This window comes from Calliphora vicina, chromosome 5 (genome assembly GCF_958450345.1).
Source record: "Calliphora vicina chromosome 5, idCalVici1.1, whole genome shotgun sequence".
NCBI classification, from domain to species: Eukaryota; Metazoa; Arthropoda; class Insecta; order Diptera; family Calliphoridae; genus Calliphora; species Calliphora vicina.
The window spans coordinates 22,411,273-22,429,288 of NC_088784.1; positions in this window are offsets into that span (position 1 = coordinate 22,411,273).

An 18,016-nucleotide genomic window follows, 5' to 3' on the forward strand; every position below is an offset into this window, starting at 1 on the left:
GTTTAATTTAAAAATGTTTCTAATAAAATTACTTCTAGAACCCATAAGTGGTGCTGCTCCTCGTGTAGCTTCGATGCAAAAAACCGGTTTAGAATTTGTTTTACTCAATAATTCAGTGGCAATAATGTGTCCCGCCCAGGGATATCCGGTACCAAATTTTCGGTAAATATTAAGTGAAATAAATAAAATCCTATTAGAAAACCTGCCATTGGCTTCATAATTCTGGAAATTTACAATTGTTAGCAAGACTTAAGTTTAAATTTAAGAAAATTGCAGTAAAATGCAAATTATAGAACTTTAATTCAATAGAATTCAATTCTTTATAGAATTAATTCCTTATTGAATCATTAAAATTTTCTTTACTTCAAATCCACTACAAAACAGCTTTAAAAATTTATTGAATGATTAAATTTGTCTTCCATTCAAATCTATTTCAAAAAGGCTTGAGCCAATTTATTAAATTCATTTTGTAAATGGCAAAAATCAAATCAGGAACAAAACTGAATGAAGAAAAAGCATTTTAATTGAATCCGTATTAGACTTGAAAAATTTAATCATTCAAAGGTTGAATGAATTTTATTATAAATTAGTTCCATGAGCAATGAATTCTATTTAAATAACAGCCTTTGAATGAAGCTAAGGAATTAGATGTTGGGAATGGATTATAAATGGCTAACATTTTTAAATTCCGAATTCCGATTTTAGGGAATTAAGCTCAAATTTAATTAATTAAATTTTCCACTAAAGTTTTTACAAATTGATTTTTTAATTTTTTTTAAAATCTTACACCTACATTTAAATGTAATGTATAGAACAATTATTTTTATTAAACATTATAACCACAAGTCTTAGCTTTTAAACAGCTTTTAAAATTTTTAAAACCCACCACAATTTTTTGAGTTATGCTTAAATTTGTAATATATCCTCTTAATTAATATTAATCATACGTCTAGTATAACTAATTTAACTTTAAAGCTGATTTTAAAGGTTTTGTTTAATTTTAAAGGAATTTGTTAAATAAAACATACACAGAAGTGTAAGGCTTATCTTTGAGATAAAAAATCTCCCAACATTTGTAGTTAATTAATTCGTAGTAGAGAAAAATAGAAACATGAGTTTTAAATTTATTAACAAAAAAATATTTTTTTTAGAAATTGTAAATTTTTTCTCTTAAATAAAAATAATTATTTAATCATTGTTTTTACTTTAGTTAACTTAAAGTATTGCCTTTCAAAAACCATTTCAAATTTGAAAATCCTACAACTATTGCTCGAGTTATAGCAATATTTGTTATAGCATCTCTCAATTAATATTAATCATACGTCTAGTATGATTGCAAAATCATTAACAAGAATTAAATCTGCTTCGGCAAATTGTAGATGCATTTCTATAAATGTCTTTTAATCTAAATAAATTATATTTAATTCTGGCAGTTTTCTTTAAGCTAATTATTTTAATTTAATTGTAATTTATTAGTATTTATTGTTAAACATTTCCTTTAGAACCCATTAGTGGCGCTGCTCCCCGTGTAGCATTGATACAAAAAAATGCCTTAGAATTTGTTTTAATTAATGGAACTGTGTCCATAATGTGTCCAGCTCAGGGTTATCCAGTGCCAAATTTTAGGTAATTAATTAAAAGTTTGATATTTTTTGAACACTAAAGCTTTGTTAAAAGTTAATCACACCTATAGCTAATCAATATTTCACATGAAATATGTTCCCTTTCCCATTTTTCGTTCATCAACTTTGTTCACGTGAAATAAAATTCCCCAACATGGGAAATTTTTAGATGGAATTTTGTAAACAATAAACAGCTGTTACGAACAAAATCAACTATTGTGAATGAAAAGTTCATGAGAATATCACGATAGTAATTTTGCCTTCAAGGAAAATGGATATTTCAAGGGAACATAAGTTGCACATGTTATTGCCGATAAGGGTGATTATGTTTCAAAATTCTCCTTAATATGTCGAAATTTTATACATTTTCTATATTTCGCATCCCTAGAGAATTTTTCTACGGCGCGTATTTATATAAAAAAAAACCTGATCATACTCCCAAGCGAAACAAAATCGGCTGATTGTCTATAGTAATGAAGTGTCGTTGTAAAGACAATATTTATTTATTGAAAATGTGCTGGTGTAATCCTGCTGATATTTGACAGCTTAAAGGCGTTCTCATAATGTCATGAAGTTTCTTTACCCCCTGTCTATACCTGACAAATTTTTATCATAAATCGGCTGATTGTCTATAGTAATGAAGTGTCGTTGTAAAGACACTTTTCAGTATTATTTATTGAAAATGTGCTGATATTTGACAGCTTAAAGGCGTTTTCATAATGTCATGAAGTTTCTTTACCCCCTGTCTATACCTGACAAATTTTTATCATGATAAACTTCAAAATGGTTGTCAAGATAAAAAATTATTACGTATAGTCTCCATTTATTAGTATTATTGCTTCGTTATGACAAAATTGTTAGTGCTTTTGCTTAGACAACTTTGTCTTGACAACAAACGTCATTAATTGTTATGATACATATTTGTGAAGTATAGACAGGGGGTTATAAAACCTCACTATTTTTATAGAAAATAAATACTTTTGATCAATTTGTATATCTCTAAAATGCAAATGATTTGAAATCTTTACAAAATAATTAATTTATCACAACTTTCTCATACTTCAAAAGAAACTAAAGAAAGAGTTTATTTTTCATGTTTTTAAATTGAAAATTTCTTTAACTATTTAAACATTCTGGCAGTTTTCATTAGGTTAAACTAAACATTAGCATAATTCCCTTATTTTCTATAACATTTTCAGAACCTATAAGCAGTACAATTCCCAAAGTTATTTCATCCGCTAAATTCGATATGAAATCTTTTCCTTTGAACTCAACATTTGCTATACTTTGTCCAGCTCAAGGATATCCAGTGCCTTTATTTAGGTAATATTTATAATTTAAAAGTTAAAATAAACATTTATAGCAGCTTAGAACTATTGTTAATCATTTCAAAATATTCACAATAGCTTACAGCTATTGATAATTCACAATAGTGGTAAAAGAAAGTTTATAAAGAGAACCGGGTTTTGGTTTAACTAATGTTTAAAACTGTCAATGTTTTAAATAGAAATAGTCCAGCTAAATAAGGGATTTACTGCGAATAATCGACTCAGAAAGTGATCCCCACTATGGTGGTGTAGGGTATGAAAAACAAACTTGGAAATTGGTTTAATATCAAATAAATATTTTTATTAAAACTTAATCTTGTTAATAAACAAGTGATAATTATTGTTTTTAATTAAAAATGCCACCAAAAATAGTTTATAATTACAAATTTACCACATTCAGACAGTTTTGTTCTATTTTCTAATGTTTTTAAAGCAATTAACTACTTCATAACTTCTCTTAGAACCCGTTTCTAGCACTGCTCCCAAAGTGCCACCCGTTAGCGCTAGACCCTTAAGTATTAAGCAAAACACCACTGTTTCCATATTATGTCCAGCTCAAGGCTATCCGGCACCCAATTTTCGGTAAGCTTTAAGAATATATCGGGCAGTTTTCAAAATATTTTTTATATAAAAATTGTATATTTAAATTTATTTTCTAAAATCTATAAAATTTAGAACCCATTTCAAGTAGTCCACCCAAAATAAATGCCTTAACCTACAAGCCCAATGTGGTGGAGTTGCATGATAGCTCGGCGATATTATGTCCAGCCCAGGGTTATCCGGCGCCAAGTTTTAGGTAGACATGGCTTTGAGTTATAACTTTTTCATACATTTGGGCAGTTTTCATTAACTATATTAATATAAAATTTATAAATAAATATTTTAAAATTAAATTTGTAAAAATACCAGCTAAAATTCATGATACAATTGGTCAAATGTTAGCTGAACAGAAATGCCGTAACTTCGATTTTCCATACTATTTATTTCTTGCTGATATTTGATCTATTGTGTGAATAAAGTTGGATATATCAGGCTTATATTTCACAAAATATTCTTTATTTAGAGCCCGTTTCTAGCACTGCTCCTCGCATACCCTCTATAATGAGTAAACCTTTTGAACTGAAACAAAATTCGGATGTTTCGCTATTATGTCCAGCTCAAGGTTATCCCGCTCCTGTTTTTAGGTAAACAAATATTAAATATTAGAGGCCTTATTCATAAACAATTTTTAAATTTTTCCAAGGTTTTTAAAATCAAATTTTTTATAGAAACTTTGTTTTAGAAACCTTTGAAAATTTCCCAATACTTCTGTGAACACAGATTTTAACAAGAGATTCAATTTTAAACCGGTTTTTAGCAATTTCTAGAGCGTTTGGTAATAATTCACCATTTAAGGCGGTTTTTGGTCATAAATAGTTGACATCACTGTTAAGAAAATGTACAGTTGTAGTTTTAGCAGAGTTGTATTTTTTAGTATTTAAGGTTGTGAAATTACAACTGTGATTCACTGTTTTGTTGTTTAGAGAGGGAGAGAAGTGGATTTTGGCTCCTTTCTTTCATTATAAATTAAATTTAATATTTTTGCATTACTGTAAAGCTCTACTAACTGGTTTTAGTTTAAAATTATAGAAAACTATTTCAACATTCAGCAGTTTTCAATTCGTTACAAAAGTCTATAAGGAAAAACTTAACTTCTCTTTTTATATAGAACCCATTTCCAGCAGTCCCCCTAAAACTCCTGCACTGCAACAAAAACCTTTAGAACTCAAGCAAAATAATGACTTGTCATTATTATGTCCGGCTCAGGGTTATCCAGCTCCCTTATTTAGGTAAGGATTGAACAAATTTCCACAATTCAAGCAGTTTTCTAATAGCAAATTATTGATTACCAATCAATTCAAAACGAACGAAAAACTATTTTAAAAATAATGTATGAAAATCTTTAAAAACTGACTGATTTTCATAAAAAAATTTAAAATAAAATTTATATTCTTGTAACTGAATTAGGCCCTTAACATTTCCCTAACATTTAGAACCCGTTGGCGGTAAAGCACCCACATTACTATCGCATGACATTAAACGTTCATGGATTGAACGCCAGCAATCTCATGATTTGTCACTATTTTGTCCAGCTCAAGCATATCCAGTGCCAACATTCAGGTTGTTATAAATTTTAGTTGTAAAACAAAAACAATTTAAGTTTGTACATTTTAACATTACATAAAAAGTTTTAGTTAAACACTTATTTGTATTTTATATTGTATTTCAAAGAACCTGTTAGCTCTAAAGCTCCCACATTGTCTGGTGACGTGAAATGGTCCGGTATTGAACGTAAATGGGGCGTTAGTTTTGCCATACTCTGTCCAGCTCAGGCATATCCAGTGCCAGTGTATAGGTAGTTAAGCAATCTTATTCATTTTCTTACTAGATATGTGTATATTTCTAATGGCTTAGCATTCACCAAGTCAAATGCAATTGTCCATTAAACTGCCGAATCAAAACAAATGAGAATAAGTAATAAAACAAAAGGCAAGAAGTTAGGTAGATAAAAATAATGCCCTATAATTTAATTGAAAATAATATGACAATGATATTCGAATCAATTTACAACGGTTTTGAAAATTTCACAATATTTTTTTAACAAAAGTTTGAATAAATTTTCACCTTGAAAAAGGGTCTTTGAAATATTTATTCGAATATGTAGTAAGCGATTAATTATTCGAATATCTTGACACTGCAGTTTTAAATTTTTTATATTTTTTTTATTGTTGCTCGAATAAAAATAAAAATTTCGTATTAAAATACAATAATATTAAACAGATTGAAATTTTATTCGAATAATTGGTTGATTATTCGAATAAATTTTAAAAATTTTTATATGTATAAAAAAATAAAAATTTATTAAATATAATAGTTTGACTTAAAATGACTATTTAAACATTTTATTCGAATAACCGGTTAATTAATCTGATGAAGGATTTATTATTCGAATCAAGTTTTGAATTTTTAATATTTGTTTAACATTAGTTTGAAAAAACTTTCGATTTTAAAGGAATATTTAAAAGAATTAATCGAATAACCCAATAATAAATCGAATATCCGAATAACCGATTAATTAATCGAATAACTTGACACAACAGTTATTAAATTTTTAATATTTTGTTTATTATTGCTCAAATAAAAATAAGATTTTTTGATTAAAATACATATTTAAGAGATTTATTCGAATAATCGATAAATAATCAAATCACTGTTTTTTTTTTACTTTTTAATATTTTTGTGATTTCCAAAGTTTTTGATTTGAAAAAAATTATAAAAAATTATTCGAATAACCGGTTAATAAATCGAATGAAAAAATAACCGATTAATTATTCGACTTATTTTTTTGCTATTACTTCGAATAAAGGAATTTCGAAAATAAAAATACATATTTAAGAGATTTATTCGAATAACTTGAAACAACAGTTTTTAAATTTTTTATTTTTTTTTTATTATTGCTCAAATAAAAATAAGAATTTCTGATTAAAATAAATATTTAAGATGTTAATTCGAATAATCGATAAATTATTCGAATCACTTCCGATTTGATAAAAAAAATTTTAAAAAATTATTCATATAACCGATTAATAAATCGAATATCAGAATAACCGATTAATTATTCGAATAACTTGACACAAAAGTTTTTAAATTTTTAATGTTTGTTTTATTATTGTTCAAATATAAATAAGAATTTCTTATTAAAATAAATATTTAAGAGGTTTATTCGAATAATCGATAAATTACTCGAATCAATTGACATCACTGTTTTTAATATTTTTAATAGTTTTGTTAAATATGACTTAAAAAGTTTTCGATTTGAAAAAAATATTTCAAAAATTATTCGAATAACCGATTAATAAATCAAATATCAGAATAACCGATTAATTATTCGAATAACTTGACACAAAAGTTTTTAAATTTTTAATGTTTGTTTTATTATTGTTTAAATATAAATAAAAATTTCTTATTAAAATAAATATTTAAGAGGTTTATTCGAATAATCGATAAATTACTCGAATCAATTGACACCACTGTTTTTAATAGTTTTGTTAAATATGAATTAAAAAGTTTTCGATTTAAAAAAAATTATTTCAAAAATTATTCGAATAACCGATTAATAAATCGAATATCAGAATAACCGATTAATTATTCGAATAACTTGACACAACTGTTTTTAAATTTTTAATATTTTTTTTATTATTGTTCAGATAAAAATAAGAATTTCTTATTAAAATAAATATTTAAGAGGTTTATTCGAATGATCGAGAAATTATTCGAATCATTTGTCACCACTGTTTTTATATTTTTATTATTTTTGTTAAATAGAGGTTAAACATTTTTCGATTTGAAAGAAATATTTAAAAAATTATTCGAATAACCGATTAATAAATCGAATATCAGAATAACCGATTAATTATTCGAATAACTTTACACAACAGTTTTAAAATTTTTAATATTTGTTTTATTATTGTTCAAATAGAAATAAGAATTTCTAATTAAAATATTATAGAGATTTATTCGAATGATCGAGAAATTATTCGAATAACTTGACATCAGTTTTTAAATTTTTAATATTTGTTTTATTATTGTTCAAATAAAAATAATAATTTCTTATTAATATAAATATTTAAGAGCTTTATTCGAATAATCGTTAAATTATTCGAATCAATTTTTATTTTTAATAGTTTTGTTAAAAATGATTTAAAAAGTTTTCGATTTGAAAAAAAATATTTAAAAAATTATTCGAATAACCGAATAATAAATCGAATATCAGAATAACCGATTAATTATTCGAATAACATGAAACAACAGTTTTAAAATTGTTGATATTTATATTATTATTGCTCAAATAAAAATAAGAATTTCTAATTAAAATATAGAGATTTATTCGAATGATCGAGAATTTATTCGAATCAATTGCCACCACTGTTTTTATATTTTTATTATTTTTGTTAAATGGAGGTTAAATATTTTTCGATTTGAAAAAAAAAAATTAAAAAATTATTCGAATAACCGATTAATAAATCGAATATAAAAATAAACGAATTATTTGGGCAAATTTTTTGCTATTTCTTCGAATAAAGCTGTTTAAAAAATTAAAATACATATTTAAGAGATTTATTCGAATAACTGATTAATTATTCGAATCTATTTTCACTATAAATGTTGAATATGGTTTAATATTAATATTGTGACTTAACATTGGCATTTAAAAAGCTTACACGAATAACCAAATAATTATTCGAATCAAAATTTTATATTTTTGTTAAATTTTATTTAAAAATTGTTCGACCAGAAATAGATCATCAAAAGATTTGTTCTAATAAACAATTAATTTATCGAATAATAGATTAATTATTCGAATCAATATTTTGTATATTATTATTTTTTTATTAATAAGAAATTAAAAATCCGCATTAAAACAAATATTTAACATACATATGTATGTGTTCGAATAATATTTTCAATTTCTTTATATTTCTGTGATTATATTTGAAAAAAAAAATATGATATTTATTCAATTAACCGATTAATTATCGATTATTAATTATCCGCATATCACGGTTTTTAAATTCTTAAAATTTGTTTATTATTGTTCGAAAAAAATTATTTCTTTTGAAAATAAGTATTAAAAACATTTATTCGAAAAAGCGATTAATTATTGGAATTATACTTATAAAACTTCTAGAAACATCTTTGACATTTGTTTAAATATAGGGGGTCTTAACAAGAATCAGAATTTCATAAAATTATTGGTATTAATTTCAATTTCTTTCAATCAATTGCGCTAACAGGTTTTTAATTGCAAATATTTTTTATTCATTGTTGAAATATTTTTCAAATATTTAAAAGATTTATTTTTATAATCTTTATTTCAACTGATTTGTTATCCAAATGTAACGATTAATCGCCTATTCAATTACCTAAACCTATTTTTATATTATTTTTTGAAAGCAAATATTAGTTACAAATAAATCCATTCACTCAACGCCCAAATATTGAAAACTGTTTATTTAAAACTATAAAAACCTCCACTAATGTCTTTCTATTGTAGATTTTATGGTCAATATATCATTAATCGAACATGTTTTAATTTTTCTAGTAAATTTTTTTTTGTTTATAGATATTATTTACACTCGATTTCAGACGATATTCATTCATTCATACATTTTGTATTTTCAATTCCTACGCAAACTCTACAACTCAATAGTAAAATACACATGAAATATAAAATAAAAAAATAAAGAAAAACGTTGAAAAAAATCGAGGCTGTCTCTTGAACAAACAAATAGTACACATTAAAAGTACGACAAACACTTAAACAAACTAAACAAACAATTTATAAAAATCACGTTTTATGACAGCTCACTCCATCTTGTGGTCTAGACCGGCAAAATTATGAAAGAGAAATAACACTCCTACATGCAAACATAAATGTATAACAAGTTTATTTCTGGCATATTGTTGTTGGAAAAGAAACAAAGTAAAATAAATCAAAAGCAACAACAACCACATGAATAAAATGCAAACAAAGCCAAACAAATAAATTGTTTACACTGAGTATTCCCCCCATTTTGTGTATGTGTTTGCGCAAAGCCCCCATCAACAACTCTAACCAGTTCAGTTACCCGGTATTGTTTTTGTTGTGCCAATTTATGAAGTAAACAATACAAAAAGGAAACCAAAAAATAGCGGTTCTACTTTTAACAGCTGTTTTCAGTTTGCTAGCTATCTCTTTCTTTCAACTTGTAGCCATTTCATTTACTCTTTGTAGTAAGGCGCAGGTCTCAAGAGAGAGAAATTTCCCATAACAAATACCCCTTAAAATAAGAGACCACTACTTGTTGTTATTATTTCTGTTTACACTTTTTAGTGGGTATTTTCGTATAACTGTTTGTTTAGAATAGAGCGAGCAAAACAAATGCGTACAACAATAAATGGAAATTCTCTTTTTCTCTGTTTTAGCCAAGAGAGTTTAAACCAGATTGTTTGGGTTTTTATGAATGAATTAAGCACGTTTTTGGGTCATGTTTACAAACGATTAACCTGAATGCCGGCATGTTGTTGTTGTTTTTCTATTTGTTGATAACTGTTTGTGTGGGAGGTGGTAACTTTAGGGTGGTGTTAATTTATTTATACACTTTCTGTCATTCTCTTTTACTCATTGTTTTAAATAATAAACCTGTGACGGCGCTGACTTGTTGCATTAATCGTTGAATTTTTGTTGTATTTTTTTCATTTTGATAGGAAACAAAATGTCCTTGAGTTTTTGTTTCATTTACTCCTGACCTCATATATAATTAACATTGACCTTTAAACGGTTAAAAGTTTAAGGTTATGAACTAGTTTGATTTTTAATTTTAATTAAAGCAATCAACAATTTTTTAATTGAATTTGTTTAATAAATATTTATAAAAAACTCAAAGTTTTAAGGATTTAACAATAAATATTTTGAATTTCACACAAAATTAAACAATTTCTAGGAGTTTTTCAGGGAAAATGTTAAAATAATTTCCTCTATTTCCTTTGCAATATATTTCAATGCAAGTTTAAAAAAGCTCAAGGTTTATTTTAACAAGCTCAAGCTGAATAATGAATTTAAATGCAAAATTATACCACATCTGGCAGATTTTCAGCTAAATTATCTATTAACTTTCCTTTTTAAAATCTTTTAGAACCTATGGGTGCCAAAGCTCCTACATTTTCTTTGGAATATACTTCTATAGAAGTTAAAAAGGCCCAGGGTATAAGTTTTGCTCTATTATGTCAAGCTCAAGCCTATCCGGTACCTATAATAAGGTAAAAATCTTCTAAAATCAATAAATCATTATAAATAACCCAACATTAAAGGCAATTTTCCTAGATTTAGATATTTTTAAAAAGAAAATTTAAAATTTCCTAATTTTTTTATTTATTAGAACCTATGGGTTCTAAGAAACCCGCCTTTCCGGGAGAAGTGCAAACATTTTCACATCATGCCGCCATTAATTCTACTTTAGCACTTACCTGTCAAGCTCAAGCTTATCCAGTGCCATTTTTTAGGTGAATATGTTAGAAAAATCAAAGTATTTTACAAAGTAATCGGTTACTTTTTAATAAAATTTTGGGAAAATGAAAGAAATCTTAATAATAAATGTTTTTTTAGCATTCGTTTTTATATTTAAAAGAGAATAGTTTAAAATAAAAGCAATTACTTTTAACAAGTAATCGGTTACTTTTACAAAATTGATAGAAAATGTAAAAAATGTATCTTCAAAAGCTATTTGAAGTTTTAATTTTTATAGTTAAAGGTGATAGGTTAAAAAAGTAAACGGTTACTCTTAACAAGTAATCGGTTACTTTTAAAAAATTTTAAGAAAATAAGAAAATTGATGTTCAAAAACAATTTTAAGCTTTTATTTTTATATTTTAAGGTAATATGACAAAAAAGTAAACGGTTACTTTTACAAAAAAATCGGTTACTTATAAAATTTTTTTAAAAAAATAAGAAAATTGATCTTCAAAAACAATTTTAAGCTTTTATTTTTTTATTTTAAGGTGATAAGTTAAAAAAGTAATCAGTTATTTTTACAAAGTAATCGGTTACTTTTAAAAAATTGGTTGGAAAAAGATTAAAAATTTATTTTCATACGCGTACATCATGATTAAAGTGAATATGTTAAAAAACCTGCAAGTATTTGTACAAAGTAATCGGTTACTTTTTAAAAAATTAAGAGAAAATTAATTGAAATTTATTTTTAAAAGCTAATTAAAGTTTTATTTTTATTATTTAAATACTAATAGTGAGAAAAATAAATATTATAATCGGTTACTTGGCTCAGAATAAACTATATTTTCTGAAAGTTTTTTTCTTCACACATAAATATTAGAAGTTTTGGTTTTCCAAAATCTAAATTAAATCTATATTAAGAACAAAATAATAAACTCTTATTAATACTCATTGAATTTCAAATGGTTACTCGATAACAATAAATGGTTACTTATCTTTAAACATTCAAGCAAAATTTAATTTTCAAATATTCAAGTCAAAAAATGATTTATAAATCTCCATTTTCTTATAACTTTAGAACCCATGGGCTCCAAAAAGCCCGCTTTTCCAGGAGGCGTTAAGACATTTTCTTATGACACCGCCATTAATTCCACCTTAGCTCTTACGTGTCATGCTCAAGCCTATCCGGTGCCATTTTTTAGGTAAACCTTTTAATGTTTTCATATCAAAACTAAAACATTCAGGCAATTTTTCTTATATCCCTTTAAATTTAAGTATTAATAAATAAATTGTATTACTTTTAGAACCCATGGGCTTTAAAGCTCCTTCATTTCCCAGCATAGCTTCTAGATTTACAGCGTTTGTTGCTAGCAATAAAACAATAGCGCTGACTTGTGAAGCTCAGGCGTATCCAGTGCCATTTTTTAGGTGAATATGTAGAAAAACAAACGGTTACTTTGAAAAAGTAATCGATTACTTAAAAAAAAAATGGATGAAATGTTAGATTTACTTGCGGATTTACAAGTTTGAAGTTTAAGCTGAAGATTATTATCATTTTTAGTGGAATTTATAGAAAAACAAGTGGTTACTTTAAGAAAGTAATCGGTTACTTTTTTAAAAAAAATTTAAATTTTAAATTTACATTCAAATTTAAAACATTTGAAATTGATACTGAACTAGAGAAATTTTTTTAGTAGAATTTTTAAAAAAAACATGTGGTTACTTTGACAAAGTAATCGATTACTTTTTAAAAAAATAGGTGAAATTTTAGATTTACTTGCTGATTTAAAAGTTTGAAGTTTAAGTTAAGTATTATTGCCATTTTTTAGTGAAATTTATAGAAAAACAAGTGGTTAATTTAACAAAGTAATCGGTTACTTATTAAAAAAATATTAATTTCACTCTTGATTTCAAAACATAAACTTCGAAGATTAACTAGAGCAATTCTTTTAGTAGTATTTTTACAAAATATGTGGTTACTTTGAAAAAGTACCCGGTTACTTAAAAAACAAATAATTTTAGGTTTATATTCGGAATTACAATGTTTGAAGTTTTAGTTTATAGCCATTTTTTAGTTTAATTTGTAGTAAAACAAGTGGTTACTTCGGCAAAGTAATCGGTTACTTTTTTAGAAATTTAAAAAATTTTAGTTTACATTCAGATTTATAACATTTGAAATTGAAGCTTAACTAGAGCAATTTTTTAGTAGATTTTTTTCGAAAAACATGTGGTTACTTTGACAAAGTAACCAGTTACATTTTTTTAAAATCTTTGAAGAAAAATATAAAATTTTATGTAATGCTAATAAATTTCGAGTTTTAGTCAATTAAAACCCCAACATTTAGGCAAATTTATAAAAGCTTTTTATATATTTTAGAAACTTTTAACGGTTATTGTTCCTTCCAGAACCTATGGGCTATAAAGCTCCCTCATTTCCCAGTGTGGCATCTACATTTACTGTCTATGTTGCTCGAAATTATACTATAGCACTAACTTGTGAAGCTCAGGCTTATCCTGTGCCTTATTTTAGGTAATTTGCAATAAAATTGGTTACTTTGAAAAAGCTTTTCTAAAGCTCTATTCCATTCTAATTCAATTATATTATACTTTACATCAATTTGGGTTCTTTAACACTAAGCAACTGGTTCTGTAATATCAAATTAGTTTCTTTTTAAATAACAAGTACAACTTTAAATTCTTTTTAGAACCTGTGGGTGCAAAAGCTCCCACATTTTCCAGTGATTCCAAAGTTAGCATGTTCGTGCGTGCTGTTAACTCAAGTTTTGCATTATTATGTCAAGCTCAAGCTTTTCCAGTGCCTATAATAAGGTAATCTTAGCAAAAGCTCAATAATTCACTAAAAGCTTTAACAGGCAGTTTTCAAATAACAAGCATTTTAATAGAAATGTGTGTACCAGGCCTAGTTTATTTATTTGCTTTTTTTTTTTGATTGTCTTTAAATAGAGCCCGTGGGTGCTAAAGCTCCTTCTTTTAACACCGATTCCAATTCATTTTCTTATGTTAGGAATATTGATCAAAGTTTTGCTTTACTTTGTCAAGCTCAGGCTTTTCCAGTGCCCATTATAAGGTAATGATTTCTTTTAAATATAAACATTCAGGCAGTTAATAAACAAATTTTTAATTCTCCCATAATTTTTTATTGATATCTAAGTTTAAATTTCTAATATTTTAGAGCCGGTAGGTGCGAAAGCTCCCACTTTTAATACAGTCTCCAAAATTAGCAGTTTATTGGGTAAAAGCTCGGGTGAGGTTGTATTGCTGTGTCAAGCTCAAGCTTTTCCAGTGCCCTTTTTTAGGTAAAACGTTACTTATTTAAAAAATCTAAAGTTTTTTGGGTATTTCTAATAAGTTTTTACACTTTTTATTACAAAAGTTTTCATAAGCTTTTTATTATAAAAACTTTTATAAGCTGTTTGTTATAAAAGCTTTTATAAGCTTTTTATTATAAAAGATTTTATTAAGATTTTTATTGTAAAAGATTTAAATAAGCTTTTTATTATAAAAACTTTATTTTAAAAGATTTTATTAAGTTTTTTATTAGACAAGATTTAAATAAACATTTTATTATAAAAGCTTTTTATTGTAATAACTTTAAAAGCTTATAATACACTTTTTATTATAAAAGCTTTTATTAAGCTTTTTAATATAAAGGTATATTATGATTTTTATAAAAGCGTTTTATTATAAAATCTTTTATTGAGGTTTTTATTATAAAAGCTTTTATTTAGCTTTTTATTATAAAAGCTTTTATTAAGCTTTTTAATATAAAATATTGTATTAAGATTTTTATAGAAGCTTTTTATTATAAAGTTTTTTATTATAAAAGTTTTTATAAAGCTTTTTATTATAAAAGCTTTAAATAAGCTTTTTATTATAAAAGTTTTATAACGTTTTTTATTATAAAAGTTTTTATAAAGCTTTTTATTAAAAAAGTTTTTATAAAGCTTTTTATTATGAAAGTTTTTATAAAGCTTTTTATTATAAAAGTTTTTATAAAGCTTTTTATTATAAAAGTTTTTATAAAGCTTTTTATTATAAAAGTTTTTATAAAGCTTTTTATTATAAAAGTTTTTATAAAGCTTTTTATTATAAAAGTTTTTATAAAGCTTTTTATTATAAAAGTTTTTATAAAGCTTTTTATTATAAAAGCTTTAAATAAGATTTTTATTATAAAAGCTTTAAATAAACTTTTTATTATAAAAGCTTTAAATAAGCTTTTTATTATAAAAGCTTTAAATAAGCTTTTTATTATAAAAGCTTTAAATAAGCTTTTTATTATAAAAGCTTTAAATAAGCTTTTTATTATAAAAGCTTTAAATAAGCTTTTTATTATAAAAGCTTTAAATAGGCTTTTTATTATAAAAGCTTTAAATAAGCTTTTAATTATAAAGGCTTTAAAGCTTTTTATTGTAAAAGCTTTAAATAAGCTTTTTATTAAAAAAGCTTTAAATAAGCTTTTTATTAAAAAAGCTTTAAATAAGCTTTTTATTATAAAAGCTATCACTTAAATATTGTGTAAGAGCTTCTTATTATAAAAGTTGTTAATAATCTTTTTATTATAAAAGCTTTTGATAATCTTTTTATTATAAAAGCTTTTAATACGATTTTTATTATAAACGTTTTTAATAAGCTTTTTATTGTAAAGGCTTTTGATAAGTTGTTTATTATAAAAGCTTTTAATAATATTTTTATTATAAAAGCTTTAAATAAGCTTTCTACTATAAAAGCTTTCAATTAAATTTATTACAAGAGCTCTTTAGTATAAAAATTCAAAAGAAAAAACTTTGAGCAAGCATTTTTTTGCAAAAAGCTTTTTGTATGAAGTATTTGCAATTTAACTATAGAAAGTATCCCCAACATAAAGGCAATAGTTTTCATTTATACTGCAATATAAATCTTTCCTTTTAACCCATTTTGTATTTATTTATAATTCAAGAGCCCTTGGGTGCTAAAGCTCCAGCATTTGCCTCGCTCTCAAAGGGTAATATATTCTGGCAAGCTCAGGGTCAAGATATAGTTTTATTATGTCCTGCACAAGCTTATCCTGTACCAATACATAGGTAATTCTTTATCCAATAAGGTTAAACATCAAGGCAGTTTTCAATAAATAAATGTTTACAATTATACCCTTAACATTATATAAAATTTAAGCTTTCACTATAATTTACAGAACCATTAGGTGCAAAAGCTCCAGCATTTTCTTCCTCGTCAAAGAGTAGCTCATTTATTGAAGAGCAAGGCAAAGATTTGGTATTATTATGTCAAGCTCAAGCCTATCCAGTGCCCATATTTAGGTGATCTTGCAAAATAATTTCTTTTTTTTTCAAACTTTTTCAAAAAGGCAGTTTTCATTATTTATTTAACAATGATTTTATCTTTAATATCATAATTTTAATTTGTTACAGAACCTTTAGGAGCCAAAGCTCCAAATTTTCCTTCTGCTATGAAAAGCAGCACTTTTTGGGAAGAACAGGGCAAAGACTTGGTAATATTATGTCAGGCTCAAGCTTATCCTGTACCCATTTTTAGGTAAATCTTTAAGGGTTAAACTTTTTGGCTACACTACCAACTGGTTCTTTTTGTTTATTTCCATAATTGTTTTAAAAAATTGTAAATATTTCTTATTAATTATAGAGCCCATGGGTGCAAAAGCTCCTACATTTTCTAGTGATGTGGCTAGTTCCACTATTATACGCTTTTATAATCAAAGCTTTGCTTTGCTATGTCAAGCACAAGCTTATCCCGTACCTATAATAAGGTAAAGATTGAGTTAAACTTTATGCTATAAAAGTGATTCATGGTTAGATATTTTAGGCTAGTTTTAAAGCTAAATTATTATCTTAATTGGTTTCTTAATGTTTTGTATTTTTCTAGAACCTGTTGGTGCTAAAGCTCCTACATTTTCTGGCGAATCGAAAAGTTTTACATTTGTTAAAGAAATTTCACAAAGTTTTGCCTTACTCTGTCAAGCTCAAGCATTTCCAGTGCCAATTATAAGGTCAGTTTTCGCAAGATTCCGGCAGTTATTTTTAGAATTTATGTAAATTTATTTTAAATAGAACCTATGGGCAGCGTGGGCCCCAAAATTTCTGGTGGACGTTTACAAGAGGTTACCAGAACAGCTCAAGATAGTTTAGCTATCTTATGTTTGGGCCAAGCATACCCCACGCCTGTTTTTAGGTATTTAAACATCAAGCAGTTTTCATTAAACATTAATTTAAGCTTTTAGAAATCATTTATATAAAATATTTTTAATTTTTAGAACCCATTGGTAGTGTTGCTCCTCGTGTATCAGGAGATCGTTTACAGGAACATACCATGAGTTCAGGTGAAAGCTTTGCCATATTATGTCAAGCTCAAGCTTATCCTATGCCATTTTTTAGGTAATTCAAGTTGTCTTTTAGAATTATCCCTAAAAGCTTTTGATATTTTCGGGCAGTTTTCATTATAGACTACTTAAGTTTATAAAAAAATTGCATTTAATTTCTTTTAGAACCTTTGGGTCATGTTAAACCCAGAGTCGCCACAAAGAGCATAGAATTCAGTGATGTGCCTCAAGGTGAAACTTATGTGGGACATTGTCCGGGGCAGGCATATCCGGTACCAGTTTATAGGTAGATTTGTAATTGTAATATAAGTAGAAAATTGTTCTGTTTTACAGAGAAATTTTCTATAGAAAATTGGTCTGTTTTACAGAGAGATTTTCTATAGAAAATTGGTCTGTTTTACAGAGAGATTTTCTATAGAAAACTTGTCTCTGTTACAGAGAGATTTTCTATAGAAAACTTGTCTCTGTTACAGAGAAATTTTCTATAGAAAACTTGTCTCTGTTGCAGAGAAATTTTCTATAGAAAACTTGTCTCTGTTACAGAGAAATTTTCTATAGAAAACTTGTCTCTGTTACAGAGAAATTTTCTATAGAAAACTTGTCTCTGTTACAGAGAAATTTTCTATAGAAAACTTGTCTCTATTACAGAGAAATTTTCTATAGAAAACTTGTCTCTGTTACAGAGAAA